General features: G+C 39.8%; 1 pseudogene across 1 annotated transcript in view; it reads left to right on the top strand.

Annotated features, from left to right (window-relative positions):
• The first annotated feature begins 597 nt into the window (after positions 1-597).
• The window catches only part of LOC309831515 (ubiquitin-conjugating enzyme E2 E1-like), a 75,786-nt pseudogene continuing 55,328 nt past the window's right edge, over positions 598-21,055 (top strand). The window contains exon 1 of the transcript in view: positions 598-742. The product of the transcript in view is annotated as a ubiquitin-conjugating enzyme E2 E1-like (transcript). The remainder of the gene's footprint in view (positions 743-21,055) is intronic.

Here is a 21,055-nt window from a genome sequence, read left to right on the forward strand (position 1 = left end):
TCATAGGTATCGTTTATCTTTGGATGAAGCTGCTGAGGCGAAATCCTGTTAAAAACGAATTCATTATCTGCATGAGTTGTCACTTTATAGTGTGATGTGAAGGAGGTTTGGGAGGCAGAGCATTAGGACTTTTTAGCAAAGTCTGTTGCAAACCATTTGTTATAAACCATTCTCTGCCCCTCTGTTTATAACCATATAAATGTGGCAGAAATGTAGGCTTCAAGTCACACTTATGTAGAAACAATGTCTACAAAATGTTAAAGGTAGATAATTTCAGGCTCTCAGTAATAAAGAACTGTGTAGTTCTATTAAAAGGTAATTTTTGTATCTTGCCAATGTCGTACATTTTTGATCTATGGATTAGGAAGGGGATGGAGGTGGGGTAGGCATTGGGCATATGGAGCTGTTTAGACAGAGAGAAGCCCTTTAGATTACGTATAAAATATAACTAGGAGCTTTTGGCTCCTAGAGAGAAAATTGAGAAAATCCACTTCTTTGGAAACACTGCTAAAACGACAACAGAGGAATGAAAAAAGGCATAAATCCATGAGGACAAAGACAATGAGAGAGGAGATAACAGGATGTGAAAGCTGATGGATGACTGGTAACCAACCGAGCCAACCAGTTCAGGTGAAACCCAAGCCTGTGGGCTACGGGCAGCCATTGAGAAGCAAATTCATCAAACTGTGGATCCCCCGAAAGGCATGGGATTCGGAGGCAGCAGGTGCCTCTGCAGATGAGGGTTGGGATGGGGCTGAAAATAGGAGAACTAGTTGAAAATCTTTAAAAGGAGCAATCAGAGCAACAGATGCACTTCTGATTTCCAAATCATCTACAGTTTAGTGGAGAGGGGTAAATGTCTTCCTGAGAATAGAGAGACTGAAGACGGTCCTGCCAAATGGAAGACTCCATGTACCCTGCATCTCAATACAGACAGCAAAGCTCATACCATCCAGGCAGCACTTTGGAGGAGTTGTCTCTGAGGAAACAGTCTAAGAGAAAGGACCCTCCAAAACTGATATTTATGAGTCAGTGAAATGACAGGGTCCCACCTGATTAGAGATGCACATGTGGAAATATGATTTGGAGTAATCAAGGATCACCAGACAACAGCAGTAACATGAAAGATAGACACACAAATAAATACACACACACACACACACTCCAGTTCTGTTGGAGGAACTATATAGGGTGGATAACATCTTGCACCTTTCTTGAGCTACTCTTTGCCTAAAGGAGGCAGAGACAATCTGGTTGGTCTTAGTAGCATCAATGCTTGGACTGGTTTCATTCTGGTCTCAGTGCCTGGCTCTTTCTCAACTTCAGATTTTTTTTTTTTAACATCTTTATTGGAGTAAAATTGCTTTACAATGTTGTGTTAGTTTCTGCTGTATAACAAAGTGAATCAGTTATATGTATACATATATCCACATATCCCCTCCCTCTTGCATCTCCCTCCCACCCTCCCTGTCCCACCCCTCTAGGTGGTCACAAAGCACCGAGCTGATCTCCCTGTGCTATGTGGCTGCTTCCCACTAGCTATCTGTTTTACATATGGTAGTGTATATATGTCAATGCTACTCTCTCACTTCGTCCCAGCTTACCCTTCCCCTCCCATGTCCTCAAGTCTATTCTCTAAGTCTGCGTCTTTATTCCTGTTCTGCCCCTAGGTTCTTCAGAACCTTTTTTTCTTTTTTTGAGATTCCATATATATGTGTTACATACGGTATTTGTTTTTCTCTTTGTGACTTACTTCACTCTGTATGACAGTCACTAGGTCTATCCACCTCACTAGAAATAACTCAATTTTGTTCCTTTTTATGTCTGAGTAATATTCCATTGCATATATGTGCCACATCTTCTTTATCCATTCATCTGTCGGTGGACACTTGGGTTGCTTCCATGTCCTGGCTATTGCAAATAGTGCTGCAATGAACATTGTGGTACGTGTCTCTTTTTGAATTATGGTTTTCTCAGGGTATATGCCCAGTAGTGGGTTTGCTGAGTCATATGGTAGTTCTGTTTTTAGTTTTTTGAGGAACTTCCATATTGTTCTCCATGGTGGCTGTATCAATTTACATTCCCACCAACAGTGCAAGAGGGTTCCCTTTTCTCCACACCCTCTCCAGCATTTATTGTTTGTAGATTTTGTGATGATGGCCATTCTGACCGGTGTGAGATGATATCTCATTGTAGTTTTGATTTGCATTTCTCTAATGATTAATGAGTACCACATCTTCTTTATTCATTCATCTGTCAATGGGCATTTGGGTTGCTTCCATGACCTGGCTATTGTAAATAGTGCTGCAATGAATATTGGGGTGCATGTGACTTTTTTTTTTTTTGTGGTACGTGGGCTTCTCACCACCGCGGCCTCTCCCATTGTGGAGCACAGGCTCCGGATGTGCAGGCTCAGCAGCCACGGCTCACGGGCCCAGCTGCTCTGTGGCACGTGGGATCCTCCCGGACCGGGGCACGAACCCGCACCCCCTGCATTGGCAGGCGGACCCCCAACCACTGTACCACCAGGGAAGCCTACATGTGACTTTTTGAATTATGGTTTTCTCTGGGTATATGCCCAGTAGTGGGATTACTGGATCATATGGTAATTTTATTTTTAGTTTTTTGAGGAACCTCCGTACTGTTCTCCATAGTGGCTGTATCAATTTACATTCCCACCAACAGTGCAAGAAGGTTCCCTTTTCTCTACAGCCTCTCCAGCATTTGTTGTTTGTAGATTTTCTTATGACACCCATTCTAACTGATGTGAAGTGGTACTTATTGTAGTTTTGATTTGCATTTCTCTAATAATTAGTGATGTTGAGCAGCTTTTCATGTGCTTCTTGGCCATCTGTATGTCTTCTTTGGAGAAATGTCTATTTAGGTCTTCTGCCCATTTTTCATTGGGCTGTTTTTTTTTTTTAATATTGGGCTACACGAGCTGTTTATATATTTTGGAGATTAATCCTTTGTCCATTGATTCATTTGCAAATATTTTCTCCCATTCTGAGGGTTGTCTTTTCGTCTTGTTTATGGTTTCCTTTGCTGTGCAAAAGCTTTGAAGTTTCATTAGGTCCCATTTGTTTATTTTTGTTTTTATTTCCATTACTCTACGAGGTGGATCAAAAAAGATCTTGCTGTGATTTATGTCAAAGAGTGTTCTGCCTATGTTTTCCTCTAAGGGTTTTATAGTGTCTGCTCTTACATTTAGGTCTCTAATCCATTTTGAGTTTATTTTTGTGTATAGTGTTAGGGAGTGTTCTAATTTCATTCATTTACATGTAGCTGTCCAGTTTTCCCAGCACCACTTATTGAAGAGGCTGTCTTTTCTCCATTGTATATCCTTGCCTCCTTTGTCATAGATTAGTTGACCATAGGTGCATGAGTTTATCTCTGGGCTTTCTATCCTGTTCCATTTTTCTGTATTTCTGTTTTTGTGCCAGTACCACATTGTCTTGATTACTGTAGCTTCGTAGTATAGTCTGAAGTCAGGGAGTCTGATTCCTCCAGCTCCTTTTTTTTTCCCCGCAAGACTGCTTTGGCTATTCGGGGTCTTTTTTGTCTCCATACAAATTTTAAGATTTTTTGTTCTAGTTATGTAAAAAATGCCATTGGTAATTTGATATGGATTGCATTGAATCTGTAGATTGCTTTGGCTAGTATAGTCATTTTCACAATATTGATTCTTCCAATCCAAGAACATGTATATCTCTTCATCTGTTGGTATCACCTTTAATTTCTTTCATCAATGTCTTATAGTTTTCTGCATACATGTCTTTTGTCTACTTAGGTAGGTTTATTCCTAAGTATTTTATTCTTTTTGTTGCAGTGGTACATGGGAGTGTTTCCTTAATTTCTCCTTCAGATTTTTCATCATTAGTGTATAGGAATGCAAGAGATTTCTGTGCATTAATTTTGTATCCTGCAACATTACCAAATTCATTGATTAGCTCTAGTAGTTTTCTGGTGGCATCTTTAAGATTCTCTATGTATAGTATCATGTCATCTACAAACAGTGACAGTTTTACTTCTTCTTTTCCAATTTGGATTCCTTTTATTTCTTTCTCTTCTCTGATTGCTGTGGCTAGGACTTCCAAAACTATGTTGAATAATAGTGGTGAGAGTGGACATCCTTGTCTTGTTCCTGATCTTAGAGGAAACGCTTTCAGTTTTTCACCATTGAGGATGATGTTTGCTGTGGGTTTGTCATATATTGCCTTTATTATTGTTGAGGTAGGTTCCTTCTATGCCCACTTTCTGGAGAGTTTTATCATAAATGGGTGTTGAATTTTTCAAAAGCTTTTTCTGCATCTATGGATCTGATCATATGGTTTTTATTCTTCAATTTCTTAATATGGTGTATCACATTGTTTGATTTGAGTATATTGAAGAATCCTTGCATCCCTGGGATAAATCCCATTTCATCATGGTGTATGATACTTTTAATGTGTTGTTGGATTCTGTTTGCTAGTCTTCTGTTGAGGATTTTTGCATCTATATTCATCAGTGATAGTGGTCTGTAATTTTCTTTTTTTGTAGTATCTTTGTCTGGTTTTGGTATCAAGGTGATGGTGGCCTCATAGAATGAGTTTGGGAATGTTCCTTCCTCTGCAATTTTTTGGAAGAGTTTGAGAAGGATGGACATTAGCTCTTCTCTAAATGTGTGATAGAATTCATCTGTGAAGTCATCTGGTCCTGGACTTTTGTTTGCTGGAAGAATTTAAATCACAGTTTCAATTTCATTACTTGTGATTGGTCTGTTTATATTTTCTATTTCTTCCTGGTTCAATCTTGGAAGGTTATACCTTTCTAATAATTTGTCCATTTCTTCCAGGTTGTCCATTTTATTGGCAGAGTTGCTTGTAGTAGTCTCTTAGGATGCTTTGTATTTCTGTGGTGCCTGTTGTAACTTCTCCTTTTTCATTTCTAATTTTATTGATTTGAGTCCTCTCCCTCTTTTTCTTGATGAGTCTGGCTAATGGTTTATCAATGTTTTTTATCTTCTCAAAGAACCCACTTTTAGTTTTCTTGATCTTTGCTATTTTCTCTTTGTTTCTACTTCATTTATTTCTGCTCTGATCTTTATGATTTCTTTCCTTCTGCCAACTTTGGATTTTGTTTATTCTTCTTTCCCTAGTTCCTTTAGGTGTAAGATTAGATTGTTTATTTGAGATTTTTCTTGTTTCTTGAGGTAGGCTTGTATAGCTATAAACTTCCCTCTTAGAACTGCTTTTGCTGCATCCCATAGGTTTTGGATCGTAGTGTTTTCATTGTCATTTGTCTCTAGGTATTTTTTGATTTCCTCTTTGATTTCTTCAGTGATCTCTTGGTTATTTAGTAACATATTGTTTGGCCTCCACGTTTTTGTGTTTTTAATGTTTTTTTCCCTGTAATTCATTTCTAATCTCATAGCATTGTGGTCAGAAAGGATGCTTGATATGATTTTAATTTTTTTAAGTTTACAGAGGCTTGATTTGTGACCCAAGATGTGAGCTATCCTGGAGGATGTTCTGTGCGCACTTGAGAAGAAAGTGTAATCTGCTGTTTTGCGATGGAATGTCCTATAAATATCAATTAAATCTATCTGGTCTATTGTGTCATGTAAAGCTTGTGTTTCCTTATTTATTTTCATTTTGGATGATCTGTCCATTGGTGTAAGTGAGGTGTTAAAGTCCCCCACTATTATTGTGCTACTGTCAATTTCCTCTTTTTTAGCTGTTAGCGGTTGCCTTATGTATTGAGGTGCTCCTATGTTGGGTGCATATATGTTTATAATTGTTATATCTTCTTCTTAGATTGATACTTTGATCATTATGTAGTTTCGTTCCTTGTCTCTTGTAACATTCTTTATTTTAAAGTCTATTTTATCTGCTATGAGTATTGCTACTCCAGTTTTCTTTTGATTTCCATTTGCATGGAATATCTTTTTCTATCCCCTAACTTTCAGTCTATATGTGTCCCTAGGTCTGAAGTGGGTCTCTTGTAGACAGCACATATATGGGTCTTGTTTTTGTATCCATTCAGCAAGCCTGTGTCTTTTGGTTGGAGCATTTAATCCATACATGTTTAAGGTAATTATCAATATGTATATTCCTATGACTATTTTGTTAATTGTTTTGGGTATGTTTTTGTAGGACCTTTTCTTCTCTTGTGTTTCCCACTTAGAGAAGATCCTTTAGCATTTCTTGTAGAGTTGGTTTGGTGGTGCTGAATTCTCTTAGCTTTTGCTTGTCTGTAAAGCTTTTGATTTCTCCATCGAATCTGAATGTGATCCTTGCTGTGTAGAGTAATCTTGGTTGTAGGTTCTTCCCTTTCATCACTTTAAATATGTCTTGCCACTCCCTTCTGGCTTGTAGAGTTACTGCTGAGAAATCAGCTGTTAAGCTTATGGGAGTTCCCTTGTATATTATTTGTCTTTTTTCCTTTGCTGCTTTCAATAATTTTTCTTTGTTTTTAATTTTTGCCAATTTGATTACTATGTGTCTCGGTGTGTGTTGCCTTGGGTTTATCATGTATGGGACTCGCTGCGCTTCCTGGACTTTGGTGACTGTTTCCTTTCCCATGTTAGGGAAGTTTTCAACTATAATCTCTTCAAATATTTTCTCTGGTCCTTTCTCTCTCTCTTCTCCTTCTGGGACCCCTATAATGCGAATGTTGTTGTGTTTAATGTTGTCCCAGAGGTCTTTTTGGCTGTCTTCATTTCTTTTCATTCTTTTTTCTTTATTCTGTTCCACAGCAGTGAATTCCACCATTCTGTCTTCCAGGTCACTTATCTGTTTTCTGCCTCAGTTATTCTGCTATTGATTCCTTCTAGTGTAGTTTTCATTTCAGTTATTGTATTGTTCATCTCTGTTTGTTTGTTCTTTAATTCTTCTAGATCTTTGTTAAACATTTCTTGCACCTTCTCGATGTTTGCCTCCATTCTTTTTCCGAGGTCCTGGATCATTTTCACTATCATTATTCTGAATTCATGTTCTGGAAGGTTGCCTATCTCCACTTCATTTAGTTGTTTTTCTGGGGTTTTATCTTGTTCCTTCATCTGATACATAGCCCTCTACCTTTTCATCTTATCTATGTTTCTGTGAATGTGGTTTTTGTTCCACAGGCTGCAGGATTGTAGTTCTTGCTTCTGCTGTCTGCTCTCTGATGGATGAGGCTGTCTAAGGGGCTTGTGCAAGTTTCCTGATGGGAGGGACTGGTGGTGGGTAGAGCTGGCTCTTGCTCGGGTGGGCAGAGCTCAGTAAAACTTTAATTCACTTGACTGCTGATGGATGGGGCTGGGTTCCCTCCCTGTTGGTTGTTTCACCTGAGGTGACCCAGCATTAGACCCTACCTTGGCTCTTTGGTGGGGCTAATGGCAGATTCTGGGAGGGCTCACGCCAAGGAATACTTCCCGGAACTTCTGCTGCCTGTGTCCTTGTTCCCACGGTGAGCCACAGCCACCCCCCGCCTCTGCAGGAAACCCTCCAACACTAGTAGGTAGGTCTGGTTCAGTCTCCCCTGGGGTCACTGCTCCTTCCCCTGGGTCCCAGTGCACACACTACTTTGGGTGTGCCCTCCAAGCATGGAGTCTCTGTTTCCCCCAGTCCTGTCGAAGTCCTGCAGTCAAATCCCACCAGCCTTCGAAGTCTGATTCTCTAGGAATTCCTCCGCTTGTTGCCGGGCCCCCAGGTTTGGAAGCCTGAAGTGGGGCTCAGAACCTTCCCTCCAGTGGATGGAATTCTGTAGTAAAAGTGTTCTCCAGTCTGTGAGTCACCCACCCAGCAGTTATGGGATTTGATTTTACTGTGATTGTGCCCCTCCTACCGTCTCATTGTGGCTTCCTTTGTGTTTGGATGTGGGGTATCATTTTTGGTGAGTTCCAGTGTCCTCCTGTCGATGATTGTCCAGCAGCTGGTTGTGATTCTGGTGTTCTCGCAAGAGGGAGTGAGAGCACATCTTTCTCCTCCTCCATCTTGGTTCAGGGCCCTGTAGTTTATTTTTCTCATCTTTAATTTCTTTCATCAGTGTCTTATAGTTTTCTGTGTACAGGTCTTTTGTCTCCTTAGGAAGGTTTATTCCTAGGTATTTTATTCTTTTTGTTGCAGTGGTCAATGGGATTGCTTCCTTAATTTCTCTTTCAGTTTCATTTATTTCTGACCTGATCTTTATAATTTCTTTCCTTCTGCTAACTTTGGGTGTTTTTGTTGTTGTTTTCCTTCTTTCTCTAATTGCTTTTTGTGTAAGGTTAGGTTGTTTATTTGAGATTTTTCTTGTTACTTGAGGTAGGATTGTATTGCTATATACTTCCTTCTTAGGACTGCTTTTGCTGCATCCTATAGGTTTTGGATCATTTTGTTTTCACCGTCATTTGTTTCTAGGTATTTTTGATTTCCTCTTTGATGTCTGCAGAGATCGCTTCGTTATTTAGTAGTGTATTGTTTAGCCTCCATGTGTTTGTGTTTTTTACAGTTTTTCCCCTGTAATTGATATCTAGTCTCATAGTGTTGTGGTAGGAAAAAAATACTTGATACGATTTCAGTTTTCTTAAATTTACCGAGGTTTGATTTGTGACCCAAGATATGATCTATCCTGGAGAATGTTCCATGAGCATTTGAGAAGAAAATGTATTCTGTTGTTTTTGGATGGAATGTCCTGTAAATATCAATTAAGTCCATCTGTCTAATGTGTCATTTAAAGCTTGTGTTTCCTTATTTATTTTCATTTTGGATGATCTGTCTGTTGGTGAAAGTGGGATGTTTGTTAAATTTCCCTACTATGATTGTGTTACTGTTGATTTCCCCTTTTATGGCTGTTAGCATTTGCCTTATGTATTGAGGTGCTCCTATGTTGGGTACATAAATATATACAATTGTTATATCTTCTTGGATTGATCCCTTGATCATTATGTAGTGTCCTTCTTTGTCTCTTGTAATAGTCTTTATTTTAAAGTCTATTTTGTCTGATATGAGTAATGCTACTCCAGCTTTCATTTGATTTCCATTTGTGTGGAATATCTTTTTCCATCCCCTCACTTTCAGTCTGTATGTGTCCCTAGGTCTGAAGTGGGTCTCTTGTAGACAGCATATGTATGGGTCTTGTTTTTGTATCCATTCAGCCAGTCTATCTCTTTTGGTTGGGTCATTTAATCCATTTACATTTAAGATAATTATCAATATGTATGTTCCTATTACTGTTTTCTTAATGTTTTGGGTTTGTTTTTGTAGGTCTTTTCCTTGTCTTGTGTTTCCTGCCTAGAGAAGTTCCTTTAGCATTTGTTGTAAAGCTGGTTTGGTGGTGCTGAATTCTCTTAACTTTTGCTTGTCTTTATAGCTTTTAATTTCTCTGTCGAATCTGAATGAGATCCTTGCTGAGCAGAATAATCTTGGTTGTAAGTTTTTCCCTTTCATCACTTTAAGTGTGTCCTGCCACTCCCTTCCCCTTGCAGAGTTTCTGCTGAAAGATCAGCTGTTAACCTGATAGGGATTCCCTTGTATGTTATTTGTTGCTTTTCTCTTTGCTGCTTTTAGTATTTTTTCTTTGTATTTAATTTTTCACAGTTTGATTAATATGTTTCTTGGTATGTTTCTCCTTGGTTTTCTCCTGTATGGGACTCTCTGTGCTTCCTGGACTTGATTGACTACTTCCCTTCCCATGTTAGGGAAATTTTCAACTATGATGTCTTCAAATATTTTCTCAGACCCTTTCTTTTTCTCTTCTTCTTCTGGACCCCTATTATTCACATGTTGGTGTGTTTAATGTTGTCCCAGAGGTCTCTGAGACTGCCCTCAATTCTTTTCATTCTTTTATCTTTATTCTGCTCTTCAGCAGTTATTTCCCCTATTTTATCTTCCTGGTCCCTTATCTGTTCTTCTGCCTCAGTTATTCTGTTATTGATTCCTTCTAGAGAATTTTTAATTTCATTTATTGTGTTGTTCATCGTTGTTCTTTTGCTCTTTACTTCTTCTAGGTCCTTGTTAAACATTTCTTGTATTTTCTTCATTCGATTTCCAAGATTTTGAATCATCTTTCCTATCATTACCGTGAATTCTTTTTCAGGTAGACTGACTATTTCCTCTTCATTTGTTTGGTCTGGTGGGTTTTTACCTTGCTCCTTCATCTGCTACATATTTCTCTGTCTTCTCATTTTGTTTAACTTACTGTGTTTGGAGTCTCCTTTTCACAGGCTGCAGGTTCGTAGTTCCTGTTGTTTTTGGTGTCTGCCCCCAGTTGGCGAGGTTTGTTAAGTGGTTCCTGTAGGCTTCCTCGTGGAGGGTACTGGTTCCTGTGTTCTGGTGGGTGGGGCTGGACCTTGTGCTTCTGTTGGGCAGGGCCACATCCGGTGGTGTGTTTTGGGGTGTCTGTGAACTTAGTATGACTTTAGGCAGCCTCTTTATTAATGGGTGGGGTTGTGTTCATGCCTTGCTAGTAGTTTGGCATGGGGCATCCAGCACTGGAGCTTGCTGGCCGTTGGGGGAGCTGGGTCTTAGTGTTGAGACGAAGATCTCTGGGAGAGCTCTCGTTGATTGATGTTACCTGGGGCCGGGAGATCTCTGGTGGTCCAATGTCCTGGACTCGGCTGTCCCACCTCGGAGGCTCAGGCCTGACACCCACCCGGAGGACCAAGACCCTGCCAGCCACACGACTTGGAAGAAAAGGAAGAAAGAAAAGGAAAATAAAAAAAAGAAGAGTTAGAACCCCAAACCAACTGGTAAAAGCAAAACTAAATAGACAAAATCACACTAGGAAACATATACACACACTCATAAAACAAAAACAAACAAACAAACAAAGAAATAAACGAACAGTCAGAACCCTAGGACAAATGGTAAAAGCAAACCTAAACAGACAAAATCATAAAAAGAAACATACACACTCAAAAAAAGAAAAAAAAAGTAGAAAGCAGGCAAACCAATAAACAAATCTACCAATGATAGCAAGCAATAAGAACTAAACTAAGATAAACATAAAAACCAGAAACAAATCAGATCAAAAAGCAAATGCCAAGTCTACAGTTGCTCCCAAAGTCCACCGCCTCAATTTTGGGAACATTCATTGTCTATTCATGTATTCCACAGTTGCAGAGTTCATCAAGTTGATCATGGAGATTTAATCCACTGCTCCTGAGGCTGCTGGGAGAGATTTCCCTTTCTCTTCTTTGTTCGCACAGCTCCCGGGGTTCAGCTTTGGATTTGGACCTGCCTCTGCGTGTAGTCTGCCCTCAGGTGTCTCTTTCCCACCCATACAGGAGGGAGTTAAAGCAGTATCTGACTAGGGCTCTCTTGTTCAGTCAGGCTGAGGAGAGGGAGGAGTACGGTAGTCATAATTGGAACGCGGGGTGAGCCTGTGGTGGCAGAGGCCAGTGTGACATTGCAAAAGCCAGAGGCATGCCACATATTCTCTTGGGGAAGTTGTCCCTGGATCTCGGGACCCTGGCAGTGGCACGCTTCACAGGCTCCGGGGGCGGGGTGTGGGTAGTGACCTGTGCTTGCACACAGGATTCTTGGTGGCAGCTGCAGCGGCGTTAGTGTTTCATGCTATTTCTGGGGTCTGAGTTGATAGCCGTGTCTCACGCGTCTCTGGAGCTTGCCTAGTGGGTGCCCTGCCTTCTGTGGGTGCATGGAGCAGGAATCCCTTCCCTCATGCACGCCAAAGCAATGGTCTCTTGCCTCTTAGACAGTTTCAGACTTTTCCCCAGACTCCCTCCCGGTTAGCTGTGGTGCACTAGCTCCCTTCAGGCTGTGTTCTCACAGCCAACCCCCATCCTCTTCTTGGGGTCTGACCTCTGAAGCCCAAGCCTCAGCTCCCAGCGCCCCCACCCCAGTGGGTGGGCAGACAAGCATCTCAGGTTGGTGAGTGCTGGTCAGCACCGATCCTCTGTGCAGGAATCTCTCCACTTTGCCCTCCGTACCCCTGTTGCTGCACTCTCCTCCGTGGGTCCAAAGCTTCCCCCCGCCCATCCCCCATCCCCACCAGTGAAGCGGCTTCCTAGTGTGTGGAAACGTTTCCTCCTTCACAGCTCCCTTCCAGAGGTTCAGGCCCCATCCCTATACTTCTATACTTTTCCTTTTCTCTTTTGCCCTACTCAGGTACGTGGGGAGTTTCTTGCCTTTTGGGAAGTCTGAGGTCCTCTGCCAGCGTTCAGTAGGTGTTCTGTAGGAGTTGTTCCACATGTAGATGTATTTTTGATGTATTTGTGGGGAGGATGGTGATCTCCATGTCTTACTCCTCCGCCATCTTGAAGGTCCAATTCTTATGGATTTTTAATTTTTCAATAAAACCTTTTCTCTTCACTTCTGATCACACATCAAGGGGGGTTCGAGCTAGGAAAAATTTGTGTGCTGCCGGGTTCTAGAGAGCCTTTCAAGTAGGGCTCCAACAAGGGTCCTCTTGCCCGGTGTCACTCTCACCAATAGAGTTCAGTTCAGAAGCAAAGGACAGCATTATTCTTTGATCAGAGGTTGGAGAGGTGCAAGCTCATGCTCTAGAGCACATGCTGTCCCCACAGGTGGAGCTACTTTCCTGGGTTCTCCTCAGTGGGGAGGAGGCGGAGTTCTCAGGGTTCACAGTCATGCTGCTCACAGCCCCATCTTCAGGTTTAAATCCAGAGTTATTATGGGTGGTAATGCCTGGAACAAATTTATGGATGTTTTCATAAACCATTTTCTAGGAATCCCAGAAAACCTAGGAGAAGGCTTTTATTTTGTTGTACTAAAAGCTAAATTTCAGATTTTAAGTATTTTATTCTGTGTTGTCAGCAAATGAAATCAGAACACATTTGCTGTCATTCTATGCATTTTGCCTCATATTTCATCGTTGTCATTCTATGCATTTGCCTAATGTGTCATTCAGAATGAAGAATTTAGAAGGATGAGCTTTCATTTTGTGTATGTGATCCCATGGAGGGCTTTCTGCCAAAAATTTATTACAATGATCCCACCTCTGTCCCCTGATTAAGGAAATGAAGACTCCTCTCTATGACAGCTCTTTGTTGAACCACATTGCTGTACTACCATTCATGTGTCTTGAGGTCATCTTGGGGTGGTATATTTAATTGGGTCCCTCTAGTATTGTAAAACTCCAAGAACACAGAATTTTTTTAAAAGTCTTGAGTCTTTTTTGTTTGTTTTTCCAGGAAACCTTATGGCTATGTCCTTTGATTTGGGACTATAGAGTTTCCGGATAAAATCTCCAATTCTTAATTTTCTGGGTAAATTCTTGGGAATTGGTAAAGCTCCCAAGACTACTCTTTGTCATATTTTTCTAATTAACAGGGGAAGAGCCATATAAATCTTAGATTTTTAAGATCTTGGGTTATTGTATCGACCTGTCTATTTCATATCCATTAATTGTGGTAACATATTGTGTATAAAACAAATCACAGCTTTACACGTGCATCGAGCATTTCCTATGTGGAAGGCATTATGCAAGAGTAAAGCAAAGAAATATAAGCTATGATATTTGTTGTCTTGGTGTGAGTGTTCTAGCTGGGGAGATGAGTTGTGAAAAGTAAAATAAGAAATATTTATATAACAGACACTGTAAGAGTTTGCAAACATTATTAAGACTAGTTATATGACAAAAATTATTATAGAATTCAAGGCAAGAGCAATGAACTTAAATTGAGTTGCATAACAAAAAACTTATAAAAGGATGAAATTGTGTTGGAGGAGTGGATTTGGGCAGAAGGAGAAGAAAGAGAGGAGCAAAAATAAAGAGGTGGAAAACGATAAGGTGTATTTGATCAACAGAGAGCAAGGAAATCATGTATATGAGGGAGGGGCACCCTCGATCCCGAACTTCTGGACTTGTCAGGGTGCTTGGGTTGTAAGAAGCTGAAACAAAATCTGGCTCACTTAGGCAGAAAAGGAATTTACAGTATTGGGTCTTCCAACCCATGTATATGGTATATCCATCCATTTATTTAGGCCTCATTTAATTTCTCTTTATTTTTTATAGTTTGAACAGTTTTCTGTGTAGATTTGCTCATCTTTTTTTAAATTTATTTTTTATTGAGTATAGTTGAATTACAATGTTGTGTTAATTACAGCTGTACAGCAAAGTGACCCACTTATTAATATATATTCATTCTTTTTCATTTTCTTTTTCATTATGGTTTATCACAGGATATTGAAGATAGTTCCCTGTGCTATACAGTAGGACCTTGTTGTTTATCCATTAAATATATACCAGTTTGCATGTGCTAATCCCAAACTCCCACTCCTACCCTCCCCCACCCTCCTCCCCTTGGCAACCACCAGTCTATCCTCTATGTCCCTGATTTTGTTTCTGTTTCATAGATAGGTTCATTTGTGTCATATATGAGATTCCACATGTAAGTGATATCATATGGTATTTGTCTTTGTCTTTTCTGACTTGCTTCATTTAGTATGATAATCTCTAGGTCCACCCATGTTGCTGCAAATGGCATTATTTCACTTTTTTATGGCTGAGTAGTATTCCATTGTATATACGTACCACATCTTCTTTATCCATTCATCTGTCGATGGATATGTAGGTTGTTTCCATGTCTTGGCTCTCATAAATAGTGCTGCTATGAACATAGGAATGCATGTAGAAGATTTGCTCATCTTTTATTAATACTTTTGTTTCTAGATAGTTGATACTTTTATGTTACTGTCAAAGATATTTTAAAAAATATTTCAATTTCTGTTGATGATACATAGAAATATAGTGCATATTTCCGTGTTGTCCTTGTATCCAGCAAACTTGCTAATTAAACTTATTAATTATAATAATTTTGTCTTTTTTTGAATTTTCCAAACATTTCATACCTTGTATGAATAATGACATTCTAATTTCTTCTTCCTGGCTTTATTCTTTTTCTTGCCATATTGCATTGACCAGGACCTTCTAAGACAATATAGATAGAAGATGATGGTAGGGATTCTCATTTCTGATCTCAGAGGGACAGCTTTTAGCATTTCACCATTAGGAGTGATGTTTACTCTACAGGGTTTTGTAGATACTTTTCAAAAAAGAAATAAGTTAATCCTAACTAGTTGAATAACAGTTATTTTTAAATTGTGAATTAATATAATATTTAATATTAGTAATATAATATGTATTAATATAGTATTACTCAATATAAACTTTATCAAAATTTTTCTGTATCTATTGAGATGGTCACATGAATATTATCTTTATTCTGTTAATATGATGAATATGATGATTATATTAGTTGATTTTCAAATGAATTTTTTGTTTTTGAGCTACATCCAACTTGATTGGGATATATTAATTTTTGTCAAAGTACAAGTTGGTGAATCACACTCAGAAGAAATAGGACTGTGGACAGGAGAAGAGAGAGCCCTTTGACTGGCAGTCTTCAATGGGAGAAGAGGATTTCCTCCAAAGCCAAATCAGGAGGCAGCATAGCTTTGTGACTAAAAGCAGAGGTTTTGGACTCCAGACTGCCTGGTTTGATATGCCAGCTCTGCCTCTTACTTGGTGTGGATCTTAGTTCCGAGTGGCCTTCTCTATGTAAATGAAGATAACGCTCTATCTACCGCAAAGATTTATGCTGAGGATTAAACAATACAGCACATTAAAGTGCATAGGTCATTCCAGGCTCTAGCGAGTGGTTTAATTTCAGCTATTATTATTGTTATTAGAAAAAAATCTCCTATAAATGGAGAGTTCAACTGAATTTGAAAATTGTTTAAATGTATTTACCAGAAAGATTTTCATCCACTGAAAACACTGAGTAGTTGTTCGATATTTTGTCCTGATTCAAAACCTTGAATAATTTTTAAAAGTCATTTGTGATATCTGACTGTTCAACGACTTCCAACCTTTAAATTTTTGACAGCTTTATCAAGGTATTATTGACACCATAACTATGCCTGTTTAGAGTGTGCAATTTGATATTTTGACATATGTGTATACCCATGAAACCGTCACCAGAATCAAGACAAGGGACATATCCACTCGCACCCCCAGTGTTTTAATCTCTTTCCCCACCCCTCCCCAACCCCATTGGCCACCAAGAAATGGCTTTGGTGCTCTGTGGCAGTCTAACCCTGCCTCCAAAACCCCGCAGAGAAAGACAGCAAAAGTGCTTCCCTACTCTGGAGTTCTACTGGATTTTAATGGACATCAATAGAGTTTGAGCCATATAAACCCAGTACTAATACAGGGTTTAATCTGTACTAATACAGGAAAATACAGGGTTTGTTTCACAAAAGGCGGTACTAAAAATGCACGTAGATGAGGGACTTCCCTTGTGGTCCGGTTGTTAAGACTCCGTGCTCCCAATCCAGTGGGCCTGGATTCAATCCCTGGTCAGGGAACTAGATCCTGCATGCATGCCGCAACTAAGACCTGTGCAGCCAAATAAATAAGTAAATAAATAAATATTTTTAAAAATCTATCTATATTTCTTTATAAAAAAATAAAAGTGCATTTAGATGAAAGTTTGTTTATTTGATTTCCAGCAAACAAGGTGAGCTCTTATCAGGTCTGCCATGACAGACCATACTTTTATATTCCGCAACCACTGTCCCATCCTTTTGTTTTTCACTCATTGTCAGTCAATTTCCCAGGGAGCATATGCAGCCTGTGTGTCCCCAGCATTATATGGCAGGAACTGGGGGAAATAATAAGGCTTGGACCCATCTTTAAGAAACTTAGAGTTTAGTAGAAATGAAGAGAAAGGAGTAGTAGGGTAAGGAAAGTAGTAAACTTTTTAAGCCTACCATGTGCTAGACACCGTGCTGAAATGGTTTGTACACATTCTTACTTACATCTCTCAGCAAGCCTATGAGATAGGTCCTATTAGCCTATTTACAGACGGGGAAACTGAAGCTCAGAGAAGTTAAATAACTTGCCCAAGGTTCCCGAGTTATCAGTGGCAAGGCTAAAAGTGGTCTGTGGCTCAATATCACATTAGTCTTGTTGCTGCCACTGCTCTGAATTGCACCCTAGACCTAGTAATGAATTCCTTCTTGATCCTCTGCTTCTCCCCCTGGTCCAATTTTTATGCACACCAATCTGAATTTTTGAGGACCCAGACACTGGGCTCCTGCCTTCTCCCTGTTCTTTTTCTTAGGGCCAGGGTCAGGCATCCTGGTCCCCAACCCTGTCACTGGAGCTTCTCGTCCTGCTGCCTATGACCTCAGATGCTGACCATCTGCTGGCTCTACCTTGCACCCTGCCTGCTTCCCTGTTTCCCATCTCAAACTCTGCCTGCCCATCACTCTTGACGGGAACTCCCTGCCTTGTCCTGTTGGCCTGTTGTGGCCCATTCCTGGGTCCTGCTCTCTCTGACCATCTTCTTTTGTTCTGGTCCAGCCTTTCATTATCCACAGCTGATCTGTCCTCAAGGTCTGCTCCTTTTCAGAGGAGCTCAAGTCCCGGCTTCTTCAGGTCCTGTAGCTGGTACCTGTCTCATCTGCATCATTTGACTTCATCATTACCTCCTTTTTGAGATTTCTCTCCTTTGTTTGATCTAGATTTGGACTTACTGCATGAATCATTAACAAATAATTGTCTCCACAATTAATCACTTCCAATTTGGAGTTCAGTCTGGTAGATTATAAGGAAGTAATAGCTCATATTGAAGGACCTCACCAAGAGGAACCAGGATCCCTGTGTTTCATGGGCATGTGATGATACGAAGTTTACAAGCATAGAGCGCGGTGCTGAAGACATTCCTACTGGTCTTCCCTGGTGAAATGTTCATCCTAATTTTTCCTTTTATCTCTAAGACCACTTTTACACAATTTTTAGTAAGTTATTAAATTAAATAGATTCAATTTTCTCTGCCTAGCCAAACTGCAGATGGAAGGATCTTTGTATAAAACTAATAATAAAAGACATTTTACTTGCCTCTCTTCTCTAGAAGGGTGCCTGCATGTCACCCATGAGCGAGGGGGCACACTTGTTCTTTGTACCTTCTTCCTCTGTTCGAGGGAAATTGATTGGCAGACAGAAACGGGGGTGCAGATGTGGTTTTTACATTTAAAAAAAAAATAAATCCTTGGAACGATTGGGCTTGGCTGGCACTTAGAGCAGCATGGAAACAGAGCAGCTGCTGGCAGTGTCCATGTGGAGTCCTAGCCCAGAGTTACACCAGAGGGGGTTTGAGATGTCGCCAGGTCTCTGCGTCTTGGAGTCAGTGTTGCGCCCGACGTCAATCTTTGTATAAGCCTTCTATAAACTCTCTGGGAGTTTATGCCAATCCAGTGCTTCAGCCACGGCTTACCCATGATGGAATACTGATTATATTTTAGCCAGACTTAATGGGATACTAGCCATTGATCACAGTGAGATTGAATTGCAGGGTCTTTGGTTTTGTTTTGTTGTTGTTTTTTAAAAAATTTTTATTGGAGTATAGTTGATTTAAAATGTTGTGTTACTTTCTGCCATACAGCAAAGTGAATCAGTTATACATATACATATATCCACTCCTTTTAAGATTCTTTTCCCATATAGGTCATCACAGAGCATTGAGTAGAGTTCCCCGTGCTATGCAGTAGGTCCTTATTAGTTATCTATTTAATATATAGTAGTGTGTATATGTCAATCCCAATCTCCCATTTATCCCCCCCACCCTTTTTCCCCCCTGGTAACCATCAGTTTGTTTTCTACATCTGTGACTCTATTTCTATTTTGTAAATAAGTTCATTTGTACCCTTCTTTTTAGATTCCACATATAAGTGATATCATGTGATATTTGTCTTTCTCTGTCTGACTTACTGCATTCAGTATGACAGTCTCTAGGTCCACCCATGTTGCTGCAAATGGCATTCTTTCTTTCTTTTTTATGGCTGAATAATATTCCATTGTATATACGTGCCACATCTTCTTTATCCATTCCTCTGTTGTTGGACATTTCGGTTGCTTCCATGTCCTGGCTATTGTAAATAGTGGTGCAATGAACACTAGTGGGGTCTTTGGTTTTTAATAACCTTTATCATCTGCCTTCTTCCTTCATCAGGGAGACAGCATAAGGTGTCTGTATTACCACTTTCATTATGCAGCTGAAAGAACAGGGTAGAGGTTAAATCTACAGTTATGCATTGCTAGACTGCAGCAGGCATCTACAGCAGTAGAAGATGCTGTTTCCCATTCATCAGAAAAAGAAATCACCAGTCCTAGTGAAGTGGGCCCACTGTGAACCAGAAGGCAAGAAGCAGACAGGATACATGGAATTTTGAGCAAAGAGAGAGAATAGCCCACTCTACCCATATGTTTGATCACTGTTATTAACTGGGCTGCTGATAATTCTGAAAGCTTTTTCATAATTTTTTTTTAGATAGATAAAATCTAAAAATGCAAGTTTCTCCAAGTTATATATGGTAACTTTTTAGAGTTTTAGAAAGCTATGCTTCTTTTCTTTTTCTAGGGTAACATTTTTATTTTGATTATAAAATTGCCACTATAAATAGCTAGTCAAGTTCATCAGGCAGTTAATTTACATTGTAAAAAATATACGAATCATTAAGCTAAATTTAAAAAGTAGCTGATATCTTGTTGTCACGTACTGTATGTGATCCCTTTTGTCACAAAGGTAAAAAATGGTTTCGTAACCTTGCCAATATAATTCCGAAGAATTAAGAACTTATTTGTATTTGCTAATTGAAGTTATTCTGGTTATGAGCCAGAAACTGTGCCTAATTCTCTGATGAAAGTAAAAGGATTTTTCACTTTCAGGATTTTCTCATGGGTAAATAGGGCTCCCCTGATTTTTCTGGTGTGTGTATAGTTATATGGGATGTATATAACTCATGCTTTTATGCTAGTGAGTGTTAATTCAATTTGGTTATGTTTTTAGTTCACCTATTGCATTTAAAGAGAATTTTTTGCATATAGTGCCTTAAACCAGAAACTTAACCCCAATGATGAAAAAGACTTTTGGGTTTTCATAGAGGTTGGTAGGGGATATATTTTAGGGGAAAGGGTCTTTTTACAAGGCATCAGATCCAATTTTGCAGACTGGCTACTCTGCGCATGAACCATGACGGGTAGTATGAGCCATGATATTGAGATTGAAAGGGATGGTTGCCTTTGGACAAGAGAAGAGCTAAAAGCTTTTGACCGCTGAGTCTAGCCTCTCCAGCCCCATCTCCCAGGGTTGCCTGGCTACACGTCCTATACTCCAGTCCTTCTCCTTCCTCCCATGACCATCACCCTTCATTTCTCTTGTTCCTTCATCTTGGAGTTCTCATCTATTCTGGACCTGTGAAAAGCCCAGATAACAATAACAGATGACATTCACTTCTGGAGCATACAACATACTGTTCAGTGTTCCAGGTACTTTACACATACTGATTCTTTTAATCTTCACAATAACCCAATGATAAGAGGTTCTATTCATATCCCCATTTTACAGTTGAGAAAATTGAAGCACTAAGGGCCTAAACAATTTGTCCATGATCACATGGTTGGTAGTAGAGCCAGGATGTGGACCCAGGAGTCCAACACAAGAACCCATGTTATTGGTCACCACACTATCCTGCCCCTTGAACTCAGATCAACTACATAGCGCCATCACGGTATAACTAATCAGCGGCATGTTGATCTCTTCTGCTTAATTTTATGCTACTTGTGATGAGGGATATGCACCCTTTCCAGCACCTGGGGGCACACATAAGGGCTGTCCTATAACCTTAATTATTGTCATTGTTGTCATCCTCATCCTGCACTTCATCATCTACCACTTATTAGGCACATTTATGTGTCAGGCACACTTCACATAAATGAGATTTAACTCTCACAATGATCTTAATGAGGTTCTAATTATCCCTATTTTATAGTTGAAAATACTTTACATTTAGGAAATGGCAGAATGGGAGTTTAAGGTCTCCAATGGGAGAGACCTTCAAGGTGGTGGAGGAGTAAGATGTGGAGATCACCTTCCTCCCCACAAATACATCAAAAATACATCTACATGTGGAACAACTCCTACAGAACACCTACTGAACGCTGGCATAAGACCTCAGACTTCCCAAAAGGCAAGAAACTCCCCACGTACCTGGGTAGGGAAAAAGAAAAAAGAATAAACAGAGACAAACGAATAGACCCAGGGCCTCACCTCTGGGAGGGAGCTGTG

Source organism: Grampus griseus (genome assembly GCF_964374135.1).
Source record: "Grampus griseus genome assembly, chromosome: 13".
Taxonomy (NCBI): domain Eukaryota; kingdom Metazoa; phylum Chordata; class Mammalia; order Artiodactyla; family Delphinidae; genus Grampus; species Grampus griseus.